The sequence below is a fragment of the Pelodiscus sinensis genome, chromosome 1 (assembly GCF_052426305.1).
Source record: "Pelodiscus sinensis isolate ZL-2025 chromosome 1, ASM5242630v1, whole genome shotgun sequence".
In the NCBI taxonomy this organism is placed as follows: domain Eukaryota; kingdom Metazoa; phylum Chordata; order Testudines; family Trionychidae; genus Pelodiscus; species Pelodiscus sinensis.
In genome coordinates this window covers 238,573,542-238,599,619 of record NC_143052.1, presented here as the reverse complement: position 1 = coordinate 238,599,619, position 26,078 = coordinate 238,573,542, and the positions used below count along the sequence as shown (strand labels likewise).

The 26,078-nt window shown below is 41.4% G+C and overlaps 1 protein-coding gene across 2 annotated transcripts in view; it reads right to left on the bottom strand.

Annotated features, from left to right (window-relative positions):
* Positions 1–26,078, bottom strand: part of NCK2 (NCK adaptor protein 2) — a 129,772-nt gene that overhangs the window by 76,883 nt on the left and 26,811 nt on the right. For both annotated transcript variants that reach the window (XM_075917651.2, XM_075917655.2), the window contains exon 2: positions 8,845–8,918. The gene's annotated coding sequence lies outside the window, so the exon portion shown is untranslated. The remainder of the gene's footprint in view (positions 1–8,844; positions 8,919–26,078) is intronic.

Genomic DNA, 26,078 nt, shown 5'->3' with positions numbered 1-26,078 from the left:
AACAGCTCCTGAAATTGCTTGAAGTCATCCGCCATCGCTGGTGCTGGTGGCATGACAGCATCATCTAGAGTTGAAGAAGAGTTATGCTCTAGTGACTCCATCTCCAGTGCAGGTTCCTGCTCTACCTCAAGTGGATCTTAAGTAGCTCTAGATATAGATGGGCCTGGAGATCCTAGTGAAGAATGTATCTGTGCTCTGGCTGGTGAAGAGGTGCAGGAGTAGTGGGCTTATAGGCCACCCGTGAGTCCCAAGGTGGCCATTGCATAAAATATGGCATGTAAGATTCCATTCATGGGGGAGCAAACCACAGAAACTGGGGTTGATCCATGTGAGCCTTTGCAATTTTTGTGGTGGTAGTAGAGAAGAGTCAGATGGTGAAAAGACTGCATCCTTTTGATGGCACATTCTTAGTGTTGCACCCATACAAGATTTGTGAATACACCAAGTTTTTATTACCATTGGTTTAGAGGGAAAAAAATATTCAAATACTATGGCATCAATATTAGAATCCTGATAACAAAATGTAATAATTCAAAGGACACCTGACATGTTCTCAAGCCTGACTATGAAGAACCCAAATTCTTCCTGATAGTATTCCCAGCAGCTCCTGGTCCCCACAATGAATCAGTACAAATAGCAACATCGTTATTCTTAACTTAGATGAGATTTGAATAATGTAAAATAGCTATCTTCTGACATCCATTTTGAGGTCTCAGTACTGATCCTGACAGACAAGTTACATATATATTTGAGGTTCTAGTCTGAGTCTCCTGGTTTTGGAACGGGTATGTGCGCTCTCTCTTGCTCTCTCTCGCTCCTTAAATGAAATTAGTAAAATGATGATAGCTTCATTTCTTTTCCCCCTACTCACTGCACAGTATAAGTATGAAAGGTTATTCATAAAAAAAAACCTGTGGACTGCATGTCAAAGCACTGCTGGGAATGTGCAAGTTTATTTTTAATTGCATTTCCACTTTACATCCCAAAACCCCGGAGTGGTTAACACCGTCAACTTAGAAACCAATTAATTCTCCCAAAATCCCCAGTCGCGAAGTTGTCAGCCCAATTCTTAGACTCTGAAAACTTCATATGTCAGTAGTCCAGCCTTTGGATGAATCAAATATATAACTATTCACCAGACCAATCATGATGCTTTCAGCATTCCAAGATACTCCTCCTCTGATGTTACTTAACTTTGTCAGATATCCAGGAGCGATGCAGCATTTAGAGCAGAGGTCTCAAAATCACGGGCCACAGGCCATCTGTGGCCTGAACAGTTCCACAATCCGGCCCACACATGATTGCTGGCCCATGAGTCCCTGCAGCCCTGACCCGTGGGACAGGGGGAGGGAAGGGTCTTTACCTTCCCCCAAGTACAGCCCCCGCTCTGTCCTCTGCCTCCTTCCTCCATACTCAGCAAATCTTCCCCCACCCTCCCAGGGTTTCTGGAGCATGGCAAATAGCTCATTTGCTGTGCTCCAGATCAGGAAGGGAGGGGAAGAAGTAGGAATAGAGGGATGCTTGGGGAAAGAGGCAGGATAGCTGTCAAGTCCCCTCAGCTGGGGGCCACAAGTGTAGTCCAGCAGCAGTGGAGTTCGGTGCACTTCCACAGGGATGCAAGGCAGAATTTTTCTGTCATTTTAGCCCTGCCTACACTGGGGATTAAGCTGGCTTAATTTTTCACACCTCTGATGAAAACAGTTGAGTTGTCTTAACGTTTTAGTGTGGATTTGGCCTGAACCTTTCCTTTTTTGATGAGGCATGATGTGTCTACAGGCAGTCCCCGGGTTACATGGATCCGACTTACATCAGATCCCTACTTACAAACGGGGTGAGGCAACCCCGCACTAGCTGCTTCCCCCCAGCAGACCAGGGAGACGTGAAGCAAGCACCCCCCTCAGCAGACCAGGGAGACGCGGAGCGGCTTTTCTCAGCAGACACCTCAGCTTGAGAATAAAGGACTGAGGAGAGTGAGGTGTGGGAGAATAAAACTGAGCTCTGGAGAAATGTTTGGCTAGAGTTTCCCCTACAATAGGCATGTCCAAAGTCCGGCCCGCGGGCCAATTGCGGCCCGCGGTCGGATTTAATACGGCCCCCGCTTCTCCCAGCTCCCCGGTGCTCCTTTCAACTGGCGCGTGCAGCGCGCCGCTTCGGGCCGCGCTGCCGCCGCGCTCCTAGTCCCTGCCCTGTAGGGCACGTCCGCAGCCCCGCTCTCCCGCTTGGCTGCGGGTTCGCCCTGCCCCCGGGCCGCTGTGAGGCCAGCGTGCCCTGCGCTCTCCGACCCCGCGGGCCCTCCGCTTTGGGGCTGAGAGTGTGGGGACAGCCCCCGCTTCCTCCCCCTCTCCTGGCTCCCCAGCGCTCCTCTGAACTGGCGCGCGCAGCGCGCTGCTTCCGGCCGCGGCGCCGCTTCAGTCCTAAAGCCTGCCATGTAGGGCACGTCCGCAGCCCCGCTCCCCCACTTGGCTGCGGGTTCGCCCTGCCCCCGTGCCGCCGTGAGGCCAGCGTGCCCTGCGCTCTCCGCCCGCCTCCGACCCTGCGGGCCCTCTGCCTTGGGGCTGAGAGTGCGGGGACGGACTCCGCAGCTGCTGAGATCAGGAAATCTCTCAGTATCTGTGATTGGCCCTGCGCACTGTCAGCTTCCTGGCGGGCTCAGGCACGTGGAGCTGCGAACACGCCCGAGCTCATCATTAGACACTTCACCATAAACAGCCACAAAGGCAAGAGAATTCTTGTTGGGCAGTGTATTAGTGCAGTGTATTACTTGGGCAGTGTATTAAACCTCTGGCACTGCGCTCACATGATCCCTTCCCCTTCTGGTCAATTTAAAAAAATGGCGACTGTAAATAAGAGAAGGAAAGTTGACAGTGAGGGCCGCCGCTTCCAGGACAGATGGAAAGTGGAATATTTCTTCACTGAAATACAGAATCACTGTGTTTGTCTGATATGCCAAGAGACTGTGGCTGTTTATAAGGAATTTAATGTCAAGAGATACTACCAGTCGAGACATAGCACATACGACAAGCTAACAGGGCACGACCGCAGTGAAAAGTTGAAGCAACTTGAAGCTGTTTTAATGTCACAACAGCAATTTTTCATAAGAGCCCGTGAGTCAAATGAAAATGCCACAAGGGCGAGCTATGAGGTGGCAACGTTAATTGCTAAAAATTGCAAATCTTTTGCTGAGGGTGACTTTATCAAAGAATGCGTTATGAAAATGGTTGAGAATATCTGTCCCGAGAAGAAGCAAGAGTTTGCCAACATTTGCCTGGCTCGTAACACTGTAGCACGGAGAATTGAAGAGATTTCATCAGATATTAAGAGACAGTTGACATCCAAAGGAGTGGATTTTGACTTCTTTTCAATAGCCTGTGATGAAAGCACGGACCTATCTGACACAGCTCAGTTGCTGATTTTTATGAGAGGGGTGGACGATGAAATGAATGTGACTGAAGAGCTACTTGACCTCCAGAGCCTTACGGACCAAACAAGAGGAAAAGATTTATTTGTTTCTGTTAGTTCCGCCATAGATGACATGAAACTGCCTTGGAACAAAGTTACTGGGATTATTACTGATGGGGCACCTGCCATGGTTGGTGAATGAAGTGGATTATCAACCCTAATCTGTAACAAGGTGATCGAAGAAGGAGGCAAAGCTATTAAACTCCATTGTATCATTCATCAACAAGTTCTCTGTGCTAAACATCTCAAATATGATCATGTTATTAAACCGGTGCTAAAGACTATTACTTTTATTCGCTCTAAAGCCCTGTGCCACCGCCAGTTTAAACAGTTTCTACTGGACATCCAGGCTGAATACAAAGATGTTTTATATCACAACGATGTAAGATGGCTCAGTCGGGGGTCTGCACTGTAGCGTTTCTACTCTCTCAGAAAGGAAATCGGAGAATTCTTGGAAACAAAGGGACAACCAATGCGAGAACTATCTGATCCTATTTGGCTGGCTGATTTGGGGTTTCTAGTTGACATAACAAAGCATCTGAATGTACTGAACACGAGTCTTCAGGGGAAAGATGCAGTGGTGAACCAGCTTTATTCACACCTCAAAGCCTTTGGGACAAAGCTACAACTTTTCATAAGGCAGTTGTCACAAACACAGCCCAATACCATACATTTTTCAGCGTTGCAGGAAATAATGAACAGTTTTCCACAGGACAATATCAGTGCGCAAACGAGCAGGTATGCAGCAGACATTGCATCTCCGGCTGGGGAGTTTAAACGGCGCTTTCAGGATTTTGCAGCTATTGAAAAGGAGATCAGCCTTTTCTCCTCTCCATTCTCTGTTGACCCCGATGATGCTCCAGATCAGCTGCAGCTCGAGCTCATTGAGCTGCATTGTGACAGCGAGTTACGCAGTCGTCACCAACAGCTCTCTCTTGTGAACTTTTACCGCCAACTGGATAAGAGCCGGTTTCAAGAGATTCGAACATTGGCTAAGAAAATGCTGAGCTTGTTTGGCTCAACATATATGTGTGAGAAGACATTCTCTGCTATGAACTTTAACAAGAACCGCGTGAGGACAAGACTAAATGACTCTCACCTGCGTGACATTTTGCGCATCAAAACCACTGCCTTTGAACCAGACCTAGCCTATGTGCTGCAGTCCAGATCTCAGTTTCACCCTTCACATTAGTGTAGGCAAGTTTTTATTTCAATTGAGATGAATACATTGTAAAATCTCAGTTAATGTCAGTTGGTCTAAATCAGTTATAAATATATTTGAACACTACATGTATACTTGGTGTTATGTTCCTGTTCATATTTTTTGAACTTAAAAGTTGATAATATGTAATGTACTTTACAATGTTCCTGACATATATTTCAGCTTCCTGGATTTTTTTTTTTCATCTGGCCTTCAGATATGAAAGGCAGAGTGATTTAACACCTGTTTAGATTTGTCATCCATGTGACGAAATGAAAAGTATGCCGTTTGCAATAAACTTTGCATAAAATAGTTAATTTGCATTTAATTTTAATGGTTCAAAGAATGTCAGGCAAAATGGTCGGCCCTCACGCATGTTCACTTCTTCAAATCTGGCCCTCTTTGAAAAAAGTTTGGACACCCCTGCCCTACAATACGTACCAGTTCCGACTTACATACAAATTCAACTTAAGAACAAACCTACAGTCCATATCTTGTACGTAACCCGGGGACTGCCTGTACTTGGTTTGTACTCCTTATCCTCTTACCAATTTATATAACACTGAAATGTGTATAACATCAAGCTGGAAGTGTGTGTAATATTTTCTTTAAAGTTTTAACTTGTCATAAATCCTAAAAAACTCTCAATCGCTTGGATGCCCAAACATAGTAAATTTCAAGAAGCATTCCAGTGTCCACTGTCATCAGCTAGCTTTACTAAATGTTTTTGTTTATAGTTCTTCTCCTTAAGTGAACAACAGAGTTCACATTTAAGCTGCTATAACAATTAAGTGCCTGATTCTGCAAGGTGTTGAGTGCCCTCTATTTAGAGCTACTTTTGTACTTTACTGTCTTGAAATAAGCACTGCAGAAATAATTATTGAAGAAGTCTGATCACAACCCAATGTAACCTCATTTTGGGAAGCCTGTTGAAATTTGTCACAGCTTCTAAATATTCATTTTCACCAGTTTACATCTAAACTTGTCTAATTTAGTCATATCCACATTTCACAGCTTACAATGGCACAGCTGCACCAATGCAGCCATACCACTATAAGGGTCTCTCATGTAGCTGCTCTGTGCTGACAGGAGTGAGCTCTGCCATCAACATAATTAAGCCATCAACAATGAGCGAAGGTAGCTATGTCGCTGGAAAAAAAGGGTCTCCCATCAACATACTGCTGTGAACACTACCACTTATGCTGGAGAAAATGACCTCACTCGGGGGGTTCATACTCTTGAGCAACAAAAATTCTGCTAGTGTAAGCGTGGCCTTAAATTCTTCTCTGTATATGTATATTATTAAAAGACCTAATTAGCTTATGTTGTATGGATTATGGAGAAAAATGTTCTTAAATAAAATCTTTTGATACCTCCATTTTCTCTATGTGGTCAAATTAATTCTTGCCAGTATACATACACATATTATCCAAAATATTTTAGTTTGTAAAACTGTAAAATGTAACCCTTTTTTTTTTTCATTCAAAGAAATTAGTGACAAGTCTCCCCAGTTTAAACATGCAGAGTAGTACTCTTCATATTACATTCTAAACCAGACAATATTTACATACATCCTGATGAAGGATGTTAAGTAGCATGTACATGACTAATTGTGTCAATTTGTATCAAGTACACGATTAGTCAATAAAGGGCCACTGAGGCTCTGCAGTTTAAATGTGGTAGGAGCCAGGCTTCCATTTAAACTGCAGAGCTGTAGTGGGGGTATGCTCATCCTGGATCCCGTGCTGCGTCTCTGCCTTTAAATGTATTAAGAGCCGGGTGGCTCTTACAACATTTAAAAGGTAGAGCCGCAGCGCCTCTGTGTCCCCTGCCTCCCCTATCACCACAGAGAAAGACAGTGAGAGGGAACTGGCTTTTAAATCAGCTCCAGCTTTGCCCCTCCCCCTCGATGCCTCTGATATAGAGGCCACAGGGGGAGGAGAGGAGATGCAAGTAGTTGACTGCCGGATAAGCTTAGGCTTATTAGGTAGTCAACTAATCAACTACTCTTTTACATCAATAGTCCTGATGCTGGAATAGACTGTTATTTGCAATAATGTGTTATCTCAAAAAATCGTAAAATTTGAATTCAGAGATGTTCTCGTCACAAGATGAATTCAAATTATATTAATTTTTTAGACAAACTAAAGTGTCTGTAATAGAGTAAAATGTATTGAAAACCACAAAGTTCAATGGAATATACTATGTTGGCCATGTAATTATGTTACAACATACACAAAATGTGTCCTATATTTAAATGTATTAAAAAGTATGAAAGCCACATGTGGCTGCAAAAAAAAATCAACTAAGTGAATCACAGATTTACCCATATATACCTAATTTTGACTTAAGTATGTATTTTGGACCTGATTCAGCAAAGCATGTAAGCACATCCTTAATTTTAATTGTGTAAATTATCCTATAAATGCCAACGGTACTAATCACAGTTTAAGAGTAAACATGAATCAGTGCCTTGTGTACAAAAATCTTTTAATGTTGTCTTCCACCAAACTAGATCAGTTAAAAAAAAAAAAAGTCTTATGAAAATAACATTTAAGGTGACAGAAAATCCCCTCCTGCTCAAAAAGGAAAATCTGAGTTAACAATAGGGTATTTTTACCTTAACTGCACAGAATTATTTCAGCATATTTAGCATGTAACATTGCCCTCTATTTGGCCTTTAAATACAAAAAACACCATTTACAAGCTAAACGTCTTTTTTCTTGGAGAGGCCACAACTTTAAATGAGCCTTTTGGAATAAGGGGCAAACATGACACATTTTGGAATCTTAATTCAAATGCTCATTCTCAACCTCACAAGACTGTTATATGGGGCTAAAAATCTTGGGAAAACAGCCAATTATTTAAGTACTTTTACCTCTAGCTATAAAAAAAAATTAGAGTTATGCAAAAAAAAGTATCTATGCGTGCATACTCCTCCTAAATTTCACAAGGAAAATTTTGTGTATTTTGTTTTTGTTTTTATTTTAAATGGTACACGTAAACTCTACTCTCAAACAAGCAAACATCAAAAAGTAAAAATAATGTATTACTAAGTACATTTGTGCATTTATTTAATAAGTTCCGTTCCAGTCAAAACAAACAAAAGGAAGTTTTTCTTCACCCAGTGCACAGCCAACATGTGGAACTTCTTGCCAGAGAATGTGGTGACAGCTAGGACTTTAACAGGGTTCAAAAAAAAGCAAGATAGTTTCAGGGAGGCTAGCTCCATCAATGGCTATTAGCCAGGATAGGTAGGAACGGTGTCCCTAGCCTCTGTTTGTAAATGGGTGACAGGAGCGGGCTCACGTGAGGATTACCTGTTGTGTTCCCTCCCTGTGGGGCATCTGGTATTGGCAACTGTCAGCAGACAGAATACTGGGCTAGATGCCTTGAGGGCGGGGGGCTGGACTCGATGACCTCTCGAGATCCCTTTCAGTCCTATGATTCTATAATTTGGTCTGATACACAGCATTCAGGTAATACATTTCTGCTAAACCATGGTGACAGAGTACAGTTGCCATGTGGAAATGGTGTGCTGTGTGGATTAGGAAAATAGGAATTAACAAGATTCTTTTGTACAACAAATCCTGCATAAAACACAATTTAATTGGACAACCTCATGTCTTTGAAGACTGCCAAAAAATATTTTAAAATGTACCAAGTACAGTTCTATGTTTTGTAAACTGTGGTCTAAGTAAGATGAAGTCTTTACGCAATTCTGCTACTCCTTTATAAGAAGGCTATGTACATTAAGCAAGTGAAACAAAATTCTGATTTTATTTTAAACACTATATACAACAGTACTTATTTTATGGATCTAGTTTTTAGGAAACCAAGAGGAGTCAATGCTGAGCCTATTAATAAATCAGAGCTAACAAACTTTGGCTGAGCACTGTAAAAAAAGAAAATTCTGGAGCAAGGTATTAGACAATATAGAAGAGCAAGAGCCAAATATAGTCTTTAGTGAGATCTAATTCTTTAATCTGATTCTATTCACTTATGAAAGAGAGAGCTAAAATTTAGTTGGTTCAGATCAGTGGAGGAAAATGCTTTAACACTTTTCTTAGTAGCTTAACAATTTATAAGCACCGAAGTACATTAAATAAATGGAATACCAAATAATTAAGCCAGTTATCTTCCTATCATTGTCAGTTATAAGACTGAGTTTGGAGTTAACTCACCTTTGGCACACCTTTAAAGGATCCAGACAGAAAGAGGCAGGAATCCCCAATAAAATTATGTTCACAAGGAGTCTCTGAAACAGCAAAGATGCAGACATTTCAATTATAACAATAAACTCACCTCAGGATTTTTATCTATGGATTAAGTTCTACAGATTTCCTTATGAAAGTTTCATATGGAAATCTGTACAACCAGAAAAATACAGTGTGGCAGAACTTATTTAAGTTAATGTAGTAGGAGTCATAGGGGGGAACTGGCTCTTGCTCCCTCCCCTTTGTTGCCTCCAATACAGACTACTCGAGTAGTCACTTGCATCCCTAGTCATATAATATTTTCGAAGGGACCATGAAGGGTTTGAATAGTCATTGCCATTTTTAATTACATTTCAAAACTTAAGGATGTCTCACATTTCACATACTGCAAATCCATTAATTTGTGACTGGTAATATCGTGTTCCCAAAATGCTAAGAAATACTCTCAGAAATGGCTAGCCCAGTTTGAATTTTTTTTTTTAAAAAAAGGCCAATTTAAGCAAAGAAAAAAAATGGCAATTTTTAGCTGATGAAAATTACTTCCCTGGTGGAGTGTCTTTGTTTGGTGGATGCAAAGATTGCATCATAGAATTGGCCACCCAAATATTGAACAAGAACAAGCTTCAATCAATAATAAAACACCACCTGGCAAGCACACTTGTCACTACTACACTACACAGGAACCTATAAAAAGTAACATCAAACTACAACCCATACTCAAAGGAGACCCCATCCTCAAAGAAATCTTGCCTTAACTATCTTTTCTGGCCGTCAAACAAATCTCAAACCTCTCCATGCTTATCAAAAGCAAGCTCCCCCACAGACCAGGACATCCCAAATCAAATCTGTATCAGATCCTGCCAGAGTACCCGACAGACATATCTCCATTGCTATACTTGCTAATGAGTAAATCTGGCTATGGAAAGCCCTGAACCTCAGTCCTCCCTGTCCCTTCCCCTCACCCCGTGGAACCAGAGCGCCAGAGAAGTGAGTTGTCTCAGTTGGGGGCCACATCAGTGAAAGTTGGGAGGGGGGGGGGGGGTTGGAGGAGGTTTTTTGCTTCTCACTTGTGTGGTTCCCAACTGATTTTTCTGTGGGTCAACAACCCCCAAGCCAAAAAAGATTCCTCACCTCTGCCATAAATAAAGAAAACATTGAAGCCTTTTGTGTTGGTCATACATTCATATTTTATTTATTTAAAATGAAGTTTGATGAACTAACCTGAGAAAGTTAAAACTATTAATCTGTTTAATAACTTAAATTAAACTGTTCTCTCTAGCAGCAGCACTAGCAAAATGGCTCAGGAGTAATTATGTAGTTAACAGTGAGTTTCCATTAGGAGCTGATGGTCCATAAAAAAGGTGTAAATGGAGTCAAGTGGTCCACAGGCCAGAAGGCTTCAGAATCACTGAAAAAGAGCAACCCTGAGAGACTGCCCTGGGCTCCACAAAAGCCCTGGGCTCCACAAAAGCCCAAAGAGAGATTGGGTCTGTTACCACAGTGGTGAAACCACTGTGTCACTCCAGTGTGGATGATGGACAAACTCTTTAAGAGTCTTCCTCATCCAAGCAGTTGATGATTTAAGCCAGGCATGTCCAAAGTCCGGCCCACGGGCCAATTGCGGCCCGTGTTCCGGTTTAATACGGTAATTTGGCAATATCTATCTTTTATGGCCCCCAACGAATCCATATGTATTGAGATGAATACATTGTAAAATCTCAGTTAATGTCAGTTGGTCTAAATCAGTTATAAATATATTTGGACACAACATGTATACTTGGTGTTATGTTCCTGTTCATATTTTTTTAACTTAAAAGTTGACAGACAACCTTTATTACCAATAATATGTAATGTACTTTACAATGTTCCTGACATATATTTCAGCTTCCTGGATTTTTTTTTCATCTGGCCTTCAGATATGAAAGGCAGAGTGATTTAACACCTGTTTAGATTTGTCATCCATGTGACGAAATGAAAAGTATGCCGTTTGCAATAAACTTTGCATAAAATAGTTAATTTGCATTTAATTTTAATGGTTCAAAGAATGTCAGGCAAAATGGTCGGCCCTCACGCATGTTCACTTCATCAAATCTGGCCCTCTTTGAAAAAAGTTTGGACACCCCTGATTTAAGCAGTGTGTTAAGATGCCACGTGAAAACACATGGCATGTCCACAGGGAGGCGAGATGTAACGTCTTACTACAACAGGGCTACTCAACTTTGGAAGCCCCTGGGGTCACAATGATACTCACAACACATGACAAGGGCTGCAACTTAAGTGTGGTTGCATATACATGCAAATATATATATGCAAATAGCTTCTTTCACACTGACGGGCATGAACATAAAGATTAAGGCAAGACTACACAACATGCAAACCCCATTTAAGTCAGTTCTGTTGATATTAATAAAATGCAATATTTAATTTCCACCCATATGACAGCATTTTTAATGAGCAATGACAATTCAGGAATTTAACTACTAAAGTACATATCAAAAGAAGACCATTATATTGACTTGCTGTTGTGGAGTGTGTCCCCCGTGGAGGCCATGTTCAAAGGATCCCACCCGCAGGCCGCATGCTGAGCCCCGTGTAAACCCAAACTGCACCACGGGCCGCAAACAAACGGGATGTGGGCCACATGTTGAGTAGCCATGCTCTACAGAGAGGACTGTCATGATTTTTATTATTGGTAAATAAGCCCTTTGTGAGCTCTGTGAAGAGGTGAGATGTTTTGACTTTCAGTTTCAAGGGATTGTTTTTCTGTCTTTTGGCTGCACGTTGGTAAGACCTGAATGGAATTAGCTGTGGCAACACATTTCTGAATTATTCTGACACCAAAGTGAAACCTGTACTAAAGACCCCACATCCAGGGAGAGAAAGTGCTGCTGTTAGAAGTCAATTCAAAATCTCTCCAATTTTCATCAAAGATGGCCTCTACCAAACAGTGGGGCTTTTACTAATTGGTGCCTTATATTTTTGAAGGGTGACTAAATGTTAACTGGATCTTCTTGGTAATGTCAACAGACTGCATTGGGCCCAATCCTAGTTTAAAGTTGAAATTGGATCAGGCCCTTTTGTAAGCAGGTTTGGAAGTGGTCTCATTTAGCAATTATTATTAGGTATTATTTACATAATATAAGCACTGCCATCATGGTATTGATACATACATTTCTTAGTAGCTTTACATATAAAATAGCCCAGCCCCATTGACCTCCATCAGAAATGTACCTTTAAGAACATAAGAACAGCCATACTGGGTCACAGCAAAGATCCACCTAGCCCAGTATCCTGTCTGCCGACAGTGGCCAACACCAGATGTCCCAGAAGGAGGGATCACAACAGGTAATCCTCATGTGATCCCTCTCCTGTGACCCACCTCCAGAGAAACAGAGGCTAGGGATACCATTCCTACCCAACCTGGCTAATAGCCATTGATGGATCTAACCTCCATGAATCAATCTAGCTCTTTTTTGAACCCTGTTAAAGTTCTAGCCTTCACTGCATCCTCTGGCAAGGAGCTGCACAGGTTGGAAGATCACCGGATGCTTTATTTACCTGAGTCGGATAGTATGGTAGCTCACAGTTGCACACAGTTCACCATTCCCGGCCAATGGGAGATGTTGGAATGGCAAACCATGGCCAACAGGAGCTGCCAGCAGCTGTACCAGTGAATACCAAGGTAAATACAGAGTCTGGCAGCCCATGGGCTGCCTATTGCCCAACCCTCCTCTCAGGGATGCAATGGATAATCCCTTATTCTTTAGGACAAGCAAGTACTCTAAAATACATTGCAAAAACTAGATTAACCTCTTATCTGATATTCACAAGAGAAGTCTCCTTATTTTAGATTATACCATTTTATAGTTGATTTTTTAAAATATTACGTAATACACGAGTCTCAAAAATTGTCAGAGTCCTGTAGCCCATGATGTGAGATGTAGTGCTTCAGTCTGGATGGTACATCTTTCCCCTTGTGATAGGAGATTCAGTTATACCAATGAACATCTGAATTTCCCTCTAGAGAGGAGAAACAAGCCAGAGGCTCGAAAAGGTCTACATATTTTTCCATGGCTCACTATAAGAAGTGGTTGAATTGCGTTAGCCTAATCTTTCCAAAACAATAGACAACATAAGACAGAGCAAGTATGGAAAATATTAGCATAATATGAGTTATAATGGAACTCATACAGGCATTGCTATCAGCACTGACTAATACCACCAATATTCCATGACCCATACAGTACCCAAATAAAAATATAGAGACTGAATTATGATAATGATTAATAAATCATAACTGTCATTACAATTTTATCTCCGTGATTTGGCCGGTATAAATTTGACTCAGTGCACTTTGGTGATATTTTATCTATAAATTTTATCATACCAAGTCAGCGGAAAGAACAGGAGAGAGAAATACTCCAACCCTAAAACAGTGCTCTGAAACGCACGATTTCTTATGGCAGCTGTCAAATTAATGACATCTCCAAAGCTATCTGAATAGTGTTTCTGGGCATAAATCCAATTATGTTCTTTCTATCTGAATACCCCAAAAAAGTCCTGCCGAGGTTAGAAGTGGAAGTAATTTTAAGTGCAGATTAGATATATAACCAGTTCCAAAACTGAAACCAGAAATAGAGAACAAAAATATTCGCATACATGTCCTTATCTGGAAGTGAAGGGGGAAGGGAAAATAATTTTTGGTATTCATCTGGCAAAAAGTCAAAATCATTATCTTGTCCAAATTTGTCACTTATTAGATGCACCTCACAAAATAAAATGTCTAGATTACAAAATTTACATCAGCTTGCTAAAATTACTTTATGCAGCACAAATTTTTCTTCACTCATTAGGGTCCTACGTAGAGATTTTATCAAAAAACCGATTAACTAGTATCCATGTAACTGATAACTAGTATCTGAGGCGCAACCCTCTGCCCGCTTTGACAGGCCACTGCGCGGGGTTGCTGTCCCCCAGCCTATATGGACTAAGAGCCGACAGTCCTGTCTGGAAGTGGCAGCAGTGCTTGCTGCAAGGTGGCCGCTCCAGCCTGGCCATGGCAAGTGGTAGGAAAGGACACTCCAGCCCAGCAGGGTTGGAGCAGCTTCCCCTCCCCCACCATTTAATCAGTTAACCAGTTAAACATTAAGTTTAAACAGTTAACTAATTACATAAGATTTTACACCCTTACTACTATGTTCACTATTTTTTCTTTGTTCAACACTAACCTTTAATAGGAAATAACAGTACTGGATTACATGTTCACACAACAGTTCAACTTCCTTCAAATTAATTTCACAATACTGTTAATATATAAAGCCCAAATTTTAGAGGGTTGTTCTAATGGCAAGCCACAAAAGAAATAATACTGTTCGTGGCAAAGTAGGGGAATACAGTAAATGCCAGCAATATAAACAGAAAGGAAAAACAGATTTCTAATTAATTATTATTTTTTTGAGAAAACAGTATTCTGCAACACACAACAATTTCTCCAAGTGTGAGGAAACAATATTCAGTGTTTAATGTATTGCTAATGTTTCACATTAACCTTCTCCCATAAACTAATTATTTTTGAAACTACTGATCTCTGAGTTACAAAAAACATTTCACCACTCAAAGGTTGCAGATGTGCTCAGTTATATGGCAATTTCAGTTTGCAAAGTATGCTGCAGAATTCTCACTTAATTTCTTGTTTTAAAACATTCAGTGCAAAAAAACAAAAAACAACGGAAACCACTAACCAGCTATTTGATTCCCCACAATAAAACCACTGTGACCTGAGGATTGGTGTTTCTTTTAAGGACCTATAAGAAAACATGCTTCCAAAGGCAAAATGAATTTACCATTTTTAAAAAGCTATTCCAGTAAATATTTACAGAAGTAATTTTAAACACTTATGTCCCCAGGCATGTCAACCATTATGAGTAGAAAAGAAAAAAATCTCATCCAACTGCCTCATACACGTAAAGGACAGATTCTAACTTGCTGAAGCCATATAAACTGTTTAGATTTCAAATATAGATAGGAAATCTCATACCAAATCACAAATAAACAAATAAATAAATAAATTAGTACGATAAATGGATGCTAATGCAAATAATATCAAACTAACAGCATAGGAGACATGAATGTATTTTAGCCATTCTGTGAATTAGCATACAGACTGTATCAGTGAAATGTTCCAATCATGCTTCAAGATTGTCCTGGAAGGACCTCCTCTAGAGACAAGTGACTAGCTCAGGGTACATCTAGATCGTAGAGTTTTTCCAGGAAACTGGAAGTATCCCGGAAAAACTCTGCCGTGTCATAGACTCAGACTTTAAGGTCAGAAGGGACCACTATGATCATCTAGTCTGACCCTCTGCACAATGCAGGCCACAGAATCTGACCCACCCACTGCTAGAATAATCCTCTCACCTATACCTCAGATAATGAAGTCCTCAAACGATGGTTTAAAGTCCCCAAGATGCAGAGAATCCTCCCACAAGTAACCCGTGCCCCATGCTACAGAGGAAGGCGAAAAACCTCCAGGGCCTCTGCCAATCTATCCTGGAGGAAAATTTCTGCCCAACCCCAAATATGGCGATCAGTTGAACCCTGAGCATGTGGGCAAGACTCACCAACCAGACACCCAGAAAAAAGTTCTCTATAGTAACTTCTGTCTTCCCACCATTGGCCTATTTATCTTGATAGTGAAAGGTCAATTAATTGCCAAGGAATGCGTCTGTTCTTTCGAAAAAAAATTTTTTTGGAAGAGCAAACAAGGTTTTTCGGCATCCCTGTAAGCCTCGTTTTACGAGGAAGAAGGGATTTTCTAAAAAAAGGTTTTTTTCCCCCCACACATTTGGCCCAGTGTAGACGGGCCAAATGTCAGAAAAGCCTCTTCTGAAAAAAGAAGTGGAAAAAGCTACACAAATTGTGGTTCGCAATTTGCGTATCTTTTTCCAGAAGAACTGTGTGGTCTAGACACAGCCTCATTCTTTATATACTTGGTATGTGTCTACAAACTATCAACAGGGAATCCAATCAGGTCTGAATTAAACAAGTTACAGGTCTATTTCATGGGGCCTAGGACTCAGGGTACTGTGATTTGATTATTAGAAACAATATCTGCTTTCATTCACAAAATTAGGTTCCTAGCGCCTGATGATGAAAACAGAAGTTTAAAACATAAATTGAGTGTATAAGTAATACCCATCTGAGTCTGCAGACACACTGAAACAATACTGCTAAATGTCATGAACTTCCACATTCTTCATAACTGTGAAACCTGTTACTACCCTCAAGGAGTAGAAAGGCCACAGCATGAGGGCAGAGAATAACTGCCCCCATAAGCTGAGAGCAGGGGTTTTCAAAATCTGTGTCACTTGCCTTTACAGGTCACCATTAGGTGGCCACTTCTGCAGATATGGGGGATCGTAACTCCCATTGGACACAGATCACCGCTCCCTGCCAATAAGAGCTATGGGAAGCAGGGTCCCAGTCCGCACCACTTCCCACAGCTCCCAGTGGCCGGGAACAGTGATCAGCAGCAACGGGAGCTGTGATCGCTTGTATCTGTGAAGGTGCAGGTAAACAAAGAGTCTTGCAGCCAGCTAGCAGTTTGCCCTTACAAACTGTGACCCAGAGTTTGAAAATCTCTGGCATGGAGCACCACACTGTCTTAATTCACCCCTACTTCTGAATTGTGACGATGGCTCTAGTCACATGAGCACACCTGTCCAAGACTCACCAGAATGGCACCAACAACTTGCACACAGGTCACTAGACTTCTGACAAGTGATAGACAGCATCACCATTGACCAGATTTGAACCAGGACAGCCAAAAGTTTCTTCTTCCATTTCTTTTAAGTTATATCATAACTATGGCAAACAAAAATCAATTTAAATAAATACAATTCTGACAAAATTAAGGTAAATTTACCAATAAACATTTACTTACAATGCAAAAAATTGCACAAACAAAAACATCAGACAGTACTTGAAAGTAGTTTGCAAAATTAAACAGCTGCAAGCTGGAAGGTTGAACCACAATCATTAGCTTCTGGACGCTTCGTATTTTTAAATGAGAAATAATACAGGTAAAGAATTGTGTGTTACAGTTGTTCATGGTGAAAAATTTCATTTTTGCACCTCAGCACAATAAAACACAACGCAGCAGCAACATGAATTTTGGTTTGTGTCACAAATGTACTGCAAATCCAACTATTTTTCTATCAGGTCTCACATATGATGCAGAATAAACTGAAAAAATGAGTATCAGCATTTTTTATTCATGTTAACAGCATGATATGGTTAGTAACTGTAACCTAATAAAACCTTCACTTACCGAGGTAGTACTACATTCTGTTTAGAAAGGCAAACTTGTGAGAGATTTAACAGTTTTTTCCATCTCTTCTTACAAAGCAATTGGTTGTCACTACCTCATGCTAACTTTCTTAAACACATGAACATTTCTCTCCCTCATAAAACCAAAATTTGTGTTCCATGGTCAAATGTGTTTCTGCATTTCTGAATGCCTGTGGGTTAATCAATCTCTCCCTCAAAAATGGCACTGCTTCTTTTTTGGTTTGCATGGGTAAGGACTAATGTACTGTTTAAATATAGAGAGGGCTTTCGAAGATATCTACATTTCCTTCCTTTAGGAAACAAGGTACTCTCATATAAAGATTTCTTTTTAAAATGCCCACAAATCAAACTGCAATAAGGAAAGTGATTTTCAATAAATTTTCCTTTGAATTATACACAGGGTACATCTAGACTACATTCTTCTTTCGAAAGGAGATATGCAAATTCAGTACTAATTTGCAAATCTTCTTCTGATCGCTTTTTCAAAAGCAATTTCTCTAAGTGAAAGCAGTTTAGACTTTTTTTTCCCCCCTAAAGAACCCTCCTTTTTTAAAAAGAACCCTGTACACTTTATTTTTTAAGGAAGAAGGGTTCTTTCGAAAAAAGGGAGTTCTTTTGAAAAACCCTGTCTAATCTGCTTTCACTTCAAAAAAAAACGCTTTCGAAAAAGCGATCAGAAGAAGACATACAAATTAGTGCCAAATTTGCATATCTCCTTTCAAAAGAGGAACATAGTCTAGATGTACCCACAGACAAAAAGTCATTAGAAGGTCTCAGACACCATCACATTAGCAGAATACTGGCTGGCTCTGAAGTCAAATTTTACCTCATCTCTGGGTTGAGGTCTCAGATATGTATAAGAGTAACCATGAGTTTCCCACTACTTTTACTACCTTATTCCCCAAATGGTCCCACTCCTTAGTTTCCCCTAGACCAGTGGTCACCAACTAGTAGATTGGGATCTACTGGTAGATCTTGGAGCCTTTCACAGATGATCTTGACAGGTTTAGCCAGGAGGTTATCAAGTGCCAGAACTTCATCTTCCCCTCTCATTACTGCCATGCTGCTCCTGCCCTTTGTCCTGGATCTGCCTCCCACTCCCTGGGAGCCTTCTCCTTGCTGTGCAACGCATGGGAAGAAGAGGAGGGGGTGCTGATATCTGGGTGCCCTTCTCCTCCCTTCCTCCATCTCCACAAGGGGGGAGGGGGGCAGGGAGTTTGCTGGCTGCTTTTGGGAGTGGTGCAGGGCCAGGGTAGGCCTTGCCTTAGCACCACTGTACCACCATCCAGAAGCCACCTATGGTAAGTGGTGCCCAATTGGAGCCCACATTCTGAACCTTGACCCCGGTCCTGCACCCCAAACCTCTGTCCTAGTCCTGAGTTCCCCCTCCACCCAAATTCCCTCCTAGAGCCTTCACCATGAGCCCTCTCCTGCACCTCAACTCCCTGCTCCAGGCTCAGCTCAGAGTGCCTCCCACACTCAAAATCCTTTAGCTCAAGATCAGAAACTGCATCCCCCTCCCCTGCACTCAGCCTTCTGCCCCCTGAATGATAAAAGTGAATGTGGATGGGGGATGGAGTGAGCAGGAGCAGGGACTCAGAGAAGGGGCAGAAAGAAGGTGGGACAAGAATGTTTGGGTTTGAGGTAGATCCTGGATTGCTCTTAAATTAAAAAAGTGATCTTGTGCTTAAAAAGGTTGGAGACCACTGCCCTAGACCACCTCAGCTTATACGTTTTCCAATGTTTTCCCTAGTCTTCTGCAGCTCTGCCCCTTCCTTCAGAAGGCTTAATAAAAAAACCTCTCTCGATAGAATTTATTTAAAATGCTCAATTCAAAAATCACTCTCAATTTAACAACCTAGTCCCATAGACCACTAAATCTTCAAAATCTCCACTAAAGGAGCTCTCAAAAAAATGAAACATCTACAGACTTTTGCAGTTCATAAAACTATGCCTCTTTCGTGCATATTATCTTCCCATAAGCGCAGCTTTAAGATGCTAAACGAATATATGAGTCAACTAGAAATAGTAATTCTCTCCTTGCAAATATTAATACAATATTTACTGACACTGGAAAGTAAAAGGCATTCACTCAGGCTTATACAGCTTCTTTGGGATGTCAACTCTTAGGCTATGTATATACTTCCCCCTCTGCGAAAAAATATATGCAAATGAGGCAAAGCATGGAATATTGCCATGCCTCATTTGCATAATTAATGAGGCTCCGTTTTTGCACAAGAGGCTTTTACGCAAAAAGGAGCCATCTACACAGCTCCTTTTTTTGCGCAAAAATCCCCTCTTGTACAAGAGCCGTTCTTCCGTGTAGACGGCTCCCTTTTGCACAAAAACAGGCCTAATTAACTATGCAAATGAGGCACAGTGATATTCCCTGCTTCACCTCATTTGCATTTTTTTTGCGCAAGAGGGGGCAGTGTAGACAGAACCTTAATGTGATTAATAGTGCACAAACATAAAACAGTAAAAATAAGCAATAAAACAACACAGACAGTAAACAAAGTCACAAACTGACACCACTGAAAATAGGAAGGGAAGTAAAACAACAGGTGGTTGGTTATGGGTATTTTAAATGACAGTTTAAAACAGGATCCATGCTATCCAAATGAAACAGAGACCTGTAAAAACAGATAAAAGTTCTCTTGGTTTGAAAGTTTCATACTGTATGTGCCACTACCTACAAGACTAGATGCCCCAGAACACATTAATACATGGCTTCAGAGTCTGTAGACAGATCCAAACTTCAAAGAGCTCACAACACGGTTTTTATCCTACAAAAACACCTAGCATCACACCTTGCTACTTCTGAGTACGCCCATTGACTCATAAGAACCAGAACTATACCGAAGAGCAAAGACCTGGCCTTATCGGTTTGCAATACCCCTCTCCAAACAAATTCTAAAACTTAACTGAAATCACTTGTCTGGAATCCAACTGTAATTGAACGTAGTGATGTGAAACCGTAACATGGTTAACCGATGAATCTGAGCTTACCCGTTAACTTTCATGGTTACATGCAGGCTCCCGGTATGTAAAAAAGCCAGCTCCCAGTGCATACCGGCTCCTGGGGAGTCACCTGCATTCCCTGAGCTGTCGCCTCTGTATCTGGCTTGAGTTATTGATGGATCAACTGCCTCTATCTAGTATATATTTTACTGGTTGTAGGGAGGTATTTTTGCCCTCAACATTTCTGCACTAGGAGAATGGATTCAAAAAAACAGCTATATTGAACTACTATAATCTCACTAACTGGACCATATTTAATTTTCCTGCTCATGAAACAGCTAAAGACTTATCTGAGTTCTGTTTATAATTCAATAAATCACTTAGAACACTTCAGTTGGAAAAGTCATGCCCACACCCTACACAGTGAAAGGTGTTCCTTTTAACACACTAAGCAGACCTACAGCACCTCTGGGTATGTCTACACTTGCACCCTCTTTCGAGAGAGGGATGCAAATGAAGACATTCAAAATTGCAAATGAAGCCGGCATTTAAATATCCCGTGCTTCATTTGCATATGCGCATTATGGTGCTATTTCAAAATCATAGATGCTGTTAGGATACGGTTATTTCGAGAGAAAACTGTTCTTTCGAAATAACCCTAAGTTTTCTCTCAAAATAACCGCGTCTTAACAGTGTTTGTTATTTCGAAATAGCACTATTTCAAAATAGCGCCATAACACAAATATGGAAAAGAAGCACAGGATATTTAAATACCAGCTTCATTTGCAATTTTGAATGTCTTCATTTGCATCCCTCTCTCGAAAGAGGGTGCAAGTGTAGACATACCCATAGGTGCTGTAGGTCTGCTTAGTGTGTTAAAAGGAACACCACACCTTTCACTGTGTAGGGTGTGGGCATACAAATATATCATGAGCTTTCATGGGTATAACCCACTTCATTACATGAGTTGGAGTGGAAATTATAGAATCTTAAACACTGTTTATTAAAACAACTTCATTTATTGCTACATTCTGTTTTCCAAAATAGCTCGTTTCCATAATTCTTGATGCCTCTCACTCCTCATATCTATCAAATAGCTGGCCATCAACCACCTCATTACTGCTTACAATTATCAGTTTTTCTTGTTTGGAGAAGAGAGTCATGTTATAAATTATCTTTAGTTACATAAACTGAATTGTGAGACTATTATGAATATAAAACATCTACAGCTCCAAACAATGCAATTAGGAACCAAGTTAGTAGCTGAAAGTGAGCCTTCCTTCCATATACTTTGCTGATCAGAATAACTGGAGCTTTGAGGTCTAAGCGTGAAATATAATGTGCTATGCAGAATCTTTCCTTTTTCCCAATTATTCAGATATTTTCAAATATACATGATGTGCTTTCCAGGAACTATCCATCTCCAGAAAGTGCTCTACAATGGTATTTCTCTTAATGCATTGTAATTTTCTATTTATCAAATGGCATCATGAAGAAAACCTGAACTTTACATAAAGGATCATTTCACTTTATCATAAATCACTCGATACTAGTAAGCAACCTTTCAAATACAAGTAGAAATTCTAGTGGGAGGATGAAGTGGCTGCTCTCTAGCTACAATCTTCCATTAAAATACGCTGGTAGATCAAGTAACTGAGCTCAGAGACTATAGAGGATTACTTCAGACAGCAAGACTACTCACTTTCTTTCATTTTAAAATAGCTATATGCCATTCTCCCTGTCTTAAATATTACTGTAATAAATGATCATGAAGTGGCCTATACAGGGATGGTTAGAAGTAGCTGCCATCCTTAAGATTTCTCATAAAAATAAAACTTTTGAGCCGGATTATCCACGGCCTTTTACATTGTGTAGTCACTTATCTAACATGCCAAAGATGCAAAAGTGCATTTAAAATGCTAACTCTGACATTATTTCACCCACTTCACATTCACTTGGGTGCTGGAGTAAATGACTTCACAAGGTGCAAAGCAGTGGTAAATAAAGCATTTCTTGCTTTAAACCTGGCCTATGTTCAAAAGGCTGCACCAATAAAATTCTACATTTCTATCTTGTCCCCAATAGAAGTATACCCTGAGGTACCGTGAAATAACTATTCTCCTTTTCCAATGGATGTAGTGTAGATGTAGTGTAGATGCAGATGTTCACAGGAACCAAGTTCGTACACTGCACCATTCTCTTCAGCAGTGAGCAAGCTTCTACCTCCCCTAGCCAGAGTAGGTTTACAACCCTCTTCTTTCTTCTCATCAATTTGCTGCTCCATTATTTAAATAAATAAAACATATTTGAATGAAAATATTCTAACAGCTTATATGGAGGGACTTTCTGCTAGGTTTCTTCCTCTTTAAGGATGGAATTGTAGAAATCACCCTCCTCTGAAGTAGAGAATGAAGAAAAAATGATGACTACATTTTTCTCTTTTGAAAGAGACACATGGAAAGGGGATTTAAAAAAAAAAACAAGGATGTTTGCTCTGCTTCCTCTTCCCTATAAATTATTTGGCTAGCTCACTATGAAGCAAGAGGTTACAGAGTTAGAAACCCTGTTACAGATCCTGGAGCAAGTCTTCCCTCTATTCTCCCTAAGCTTCCTTTTTGGACTGAGCTGGAAATAGTCTTGGAGCCCTAAGAACAAAGTCTGGCAGTGAATGTAACTCGTCTGCCAATTTCTCCCTTGGTCAAATGCTTAGTTTTGACATAGGTTTTTTGGATAGGGCCCATCTATGGAGATATTTAGAGAAGTGCTATTTGACATAATTTGGGCATTCAGTTTCAAACGACAACTAGTCAAGGCAATGGTCTGAATCCAACTGGGCAGGTTCTGTTTTTTGAAAACAAGTACAGTAAACTTCCGATAATCCGGCACCTTTAAGACCCAGGGGGTGCCGGATTATCAGATATGCCGGACTATCAGAAGGGGGAGCTATGAGGGGTCTGGGGTGGGGTGGCAGGATGCTACCCTAGATCCCCTCATAGCCCTCCCTTCTGATAGTCCGGCTCTGCCCCAGGAGTCCCTGATTCAGTCGCTGCTGGTCAGTTTCAGCAGCGGCTGAATCGGGGACGCCTGCAGCAGAGCAGCTGGAGTGCTGCCGGGTTGGTCCGGTAGCGCTGACCCTTGGCGCCACGAGACCAACCTGGCAGCACCCCAGCTGCTCTGCCCCAGATGTCCCCAAGTCAGCCGCTGCTGAAACTGGTCAGTTTCAGCAGCGGCTGAATCGGGACGCCTGGGACAGAGCAGCTGGGGCGCTGCTGGGTTGGTCTGGTAGCGCCAAACCTCAGCGCTGCGGGGACCAACCCAGCAGCACCCCAGCTGCTCTGTCCCAGGTGTACCCAAGTCAGCTGCTGCTGAAACTGACCAGCAGCTGATTCCAGGAAGCTGGGGCAGAGCAGCTCTGTCTCCGGCTTCCTGGAGTCAGCCGCTGGTCAATTTCAGCAGCGGCTGAATCCGGGACAGCTGGGGTGCTGCCGGGTTGGTCCCGCAGCCCCGAGGGGCAGCGCTACTGGACCTACCCGGCAGCACTCCAGCTGTTCTGCCCCCTGCTTCCCGGATTCAGCGCTGGTCAGTTTTAGCAGTGGCTGAATCGGGGAAGCTGGGGGCAGAGCAGCTCCAATGGTCCGGCTGCCCGGAGCACTTCCAGGTTCCTGATAATGCCGGACCATCAGGAGTGCCGGACCATCAGAGTTTTACTGTAATATTTACTTCTCCAAGATGGGCGGTGGCTGGGAAGACGGAGATAGAAAGCCTCAGACAACTGTATCCTGGTCTAAATGGGTATGTTTATGCAGCAGTGAATCTTTAAGGCCAAGTTGACAAACTGAGGCTCGGGCTATCATGCTAAAATAGCAGTGTAGACACCGAGTTCAGGCCCTAAAATCTGCACTCCTCTTTTTCCCTTTCCCCCCTCAACTCCCACTCCAGGCTTCAGAGCCTAGATTCCAGTCAGAGCTCCAATGTCTACACATTCTCTTAGGGGGATTTTTGTTCATAGTTGTTTTTAAATCATGGTTGTGTTGGGGTTTTCCCTAATAACGTTGGGTATCTTTCCCCTTTTTATTAAAAGTTTTCTTTTCTATACATAGACTCAGTGTTTGCAAGAGGAGAGGTATTGTCTCATAGAGGCATCCAGAAGTAGTGTGTCACTGTCCCAGATTAATGGATGGGAACTCCAGCTGGTTCTGTCTTGTATTAATAAAAGGAGTGTCTACATATAGAATCTGGTCCTTGTTGCTGCCAACTCCACCTGACAGAAGGGTTACAATAGAATGGCAATTTCTACCCAATCTTCAGATACTAACTGATTCCTTCTACCTTCCTGAATTTCCTATACTCTCTGCTCCCTGTCTCCCACCCCCTCCTTTTATTTCCTTGCCCCCACCTTCTCTCCTATTTATTTTGGGTCTGCACATCCTAAACTCAAAACTCTGGTCATCTGAAGAAGTGGGCTGTACCCACTAAAGCTCATGATACCATCTACATGTTTTGTTAGTCTATAAAGTGCTACCAGATCATGTTTTTTTCTGTACAGACTAATTCCTGAAATGTCTATGTTTTTAGGATTCGTAGATTTAACAGAAGAAATATTTGGTTCTCAACTTCTTCTATTTTAACCAAAATTTTTCTTTAATTCTCTATGGAGCAGTTTCTTACTGGAGCATTAAATCCAATTCTAAAAAGAGCAGTCTAAGTGGATTTGCATGCACACACTAGTCTTGATTCATATTTTAACTTTGTTGGTAGAAGGGTTAAAGAATTCCACTGATGACTGAGCTGAAGCAAAACCAAAACCAGTACCATAATAAGAAAATAATGGAAATACATTCAATGTTTACATTCCTAACACCAATTCAGTAGCAAATTTCTAATGAGAGATTCATGCTGGAGATAGATAGAGGAAAAAGATAAGCAATACTGTTTAAGAAGAAGAGAAACATCCTGTATCCGGTAAAAAAAAAAAAAAAAAAAAAAAAGTGAAAATTCCATTTATAACTACATGAAATTTAAAAAGTGATTGTCAATGTTATAATTAGATACACTACACACCTATTTTTTTCCTTAAATCTCAAACTGCATGGTGAGAAAGCTATTTTGCCCTCTTAATAATTGATAGCTTGAGGCTCAGCCTTAAAGTGGTCCAAAACTTTTTATGTCACACCCCTCTCACTGTTAATGTATTTTGTCCACAGCACTCCAAGAGCTGCAGTCAGGAGCCAGAGACAGCAGCAGGGCCATAGTCGGGGACCAGGATCTGGACCGTAGTCGAGTCCAAGGCCAGAATTGAAGTTCTAGCTGGGGCACTGGAGAGGGCCTATGATGGAGCGGGGAGCAGAGAAATGGCTGGGAGCTAGGGCAGGAGCAAGTGGTACTCCGTCCCCACCCTCCATGGGGATTGGCCCAGGCCCTACCACTCCTCCCCTGAACATTCCTCTGTGCCCCCTGTAGGGCATGCCCCAGAGTTTGGGCACCACTGAGTGCCAGATGTTGAACACATTTGTTAAGGCTCTGTGCATCTATTTTAATTTTATATTTAAAGATAATTCTTCCCATATTCTAAGATTATTATTATTTTGCTTTGATGCTTTTTTCTTGAGCATTTTCAGATAAAGCTTTGGATTAAGCTATGCAAGGTGATCAAGAGCACTAAATTTCAATAACAGAGAATAGAAAATGTAGCCTTCAGCATATTAAACTCGCCTCTATGAGCTATACATGAAAATATATTGCTCCCCTCAGAAAACTCTCCATTGCTATAATTGTCATTTCACACATCAGTGATCAATCTCAGCTGAGCACATTCTGTAAGTCCACACAATTATAAAAAATTACATACCGAAGGAAAATTAAAACCTTTCCTTCATGAGCAAGTTTACTCA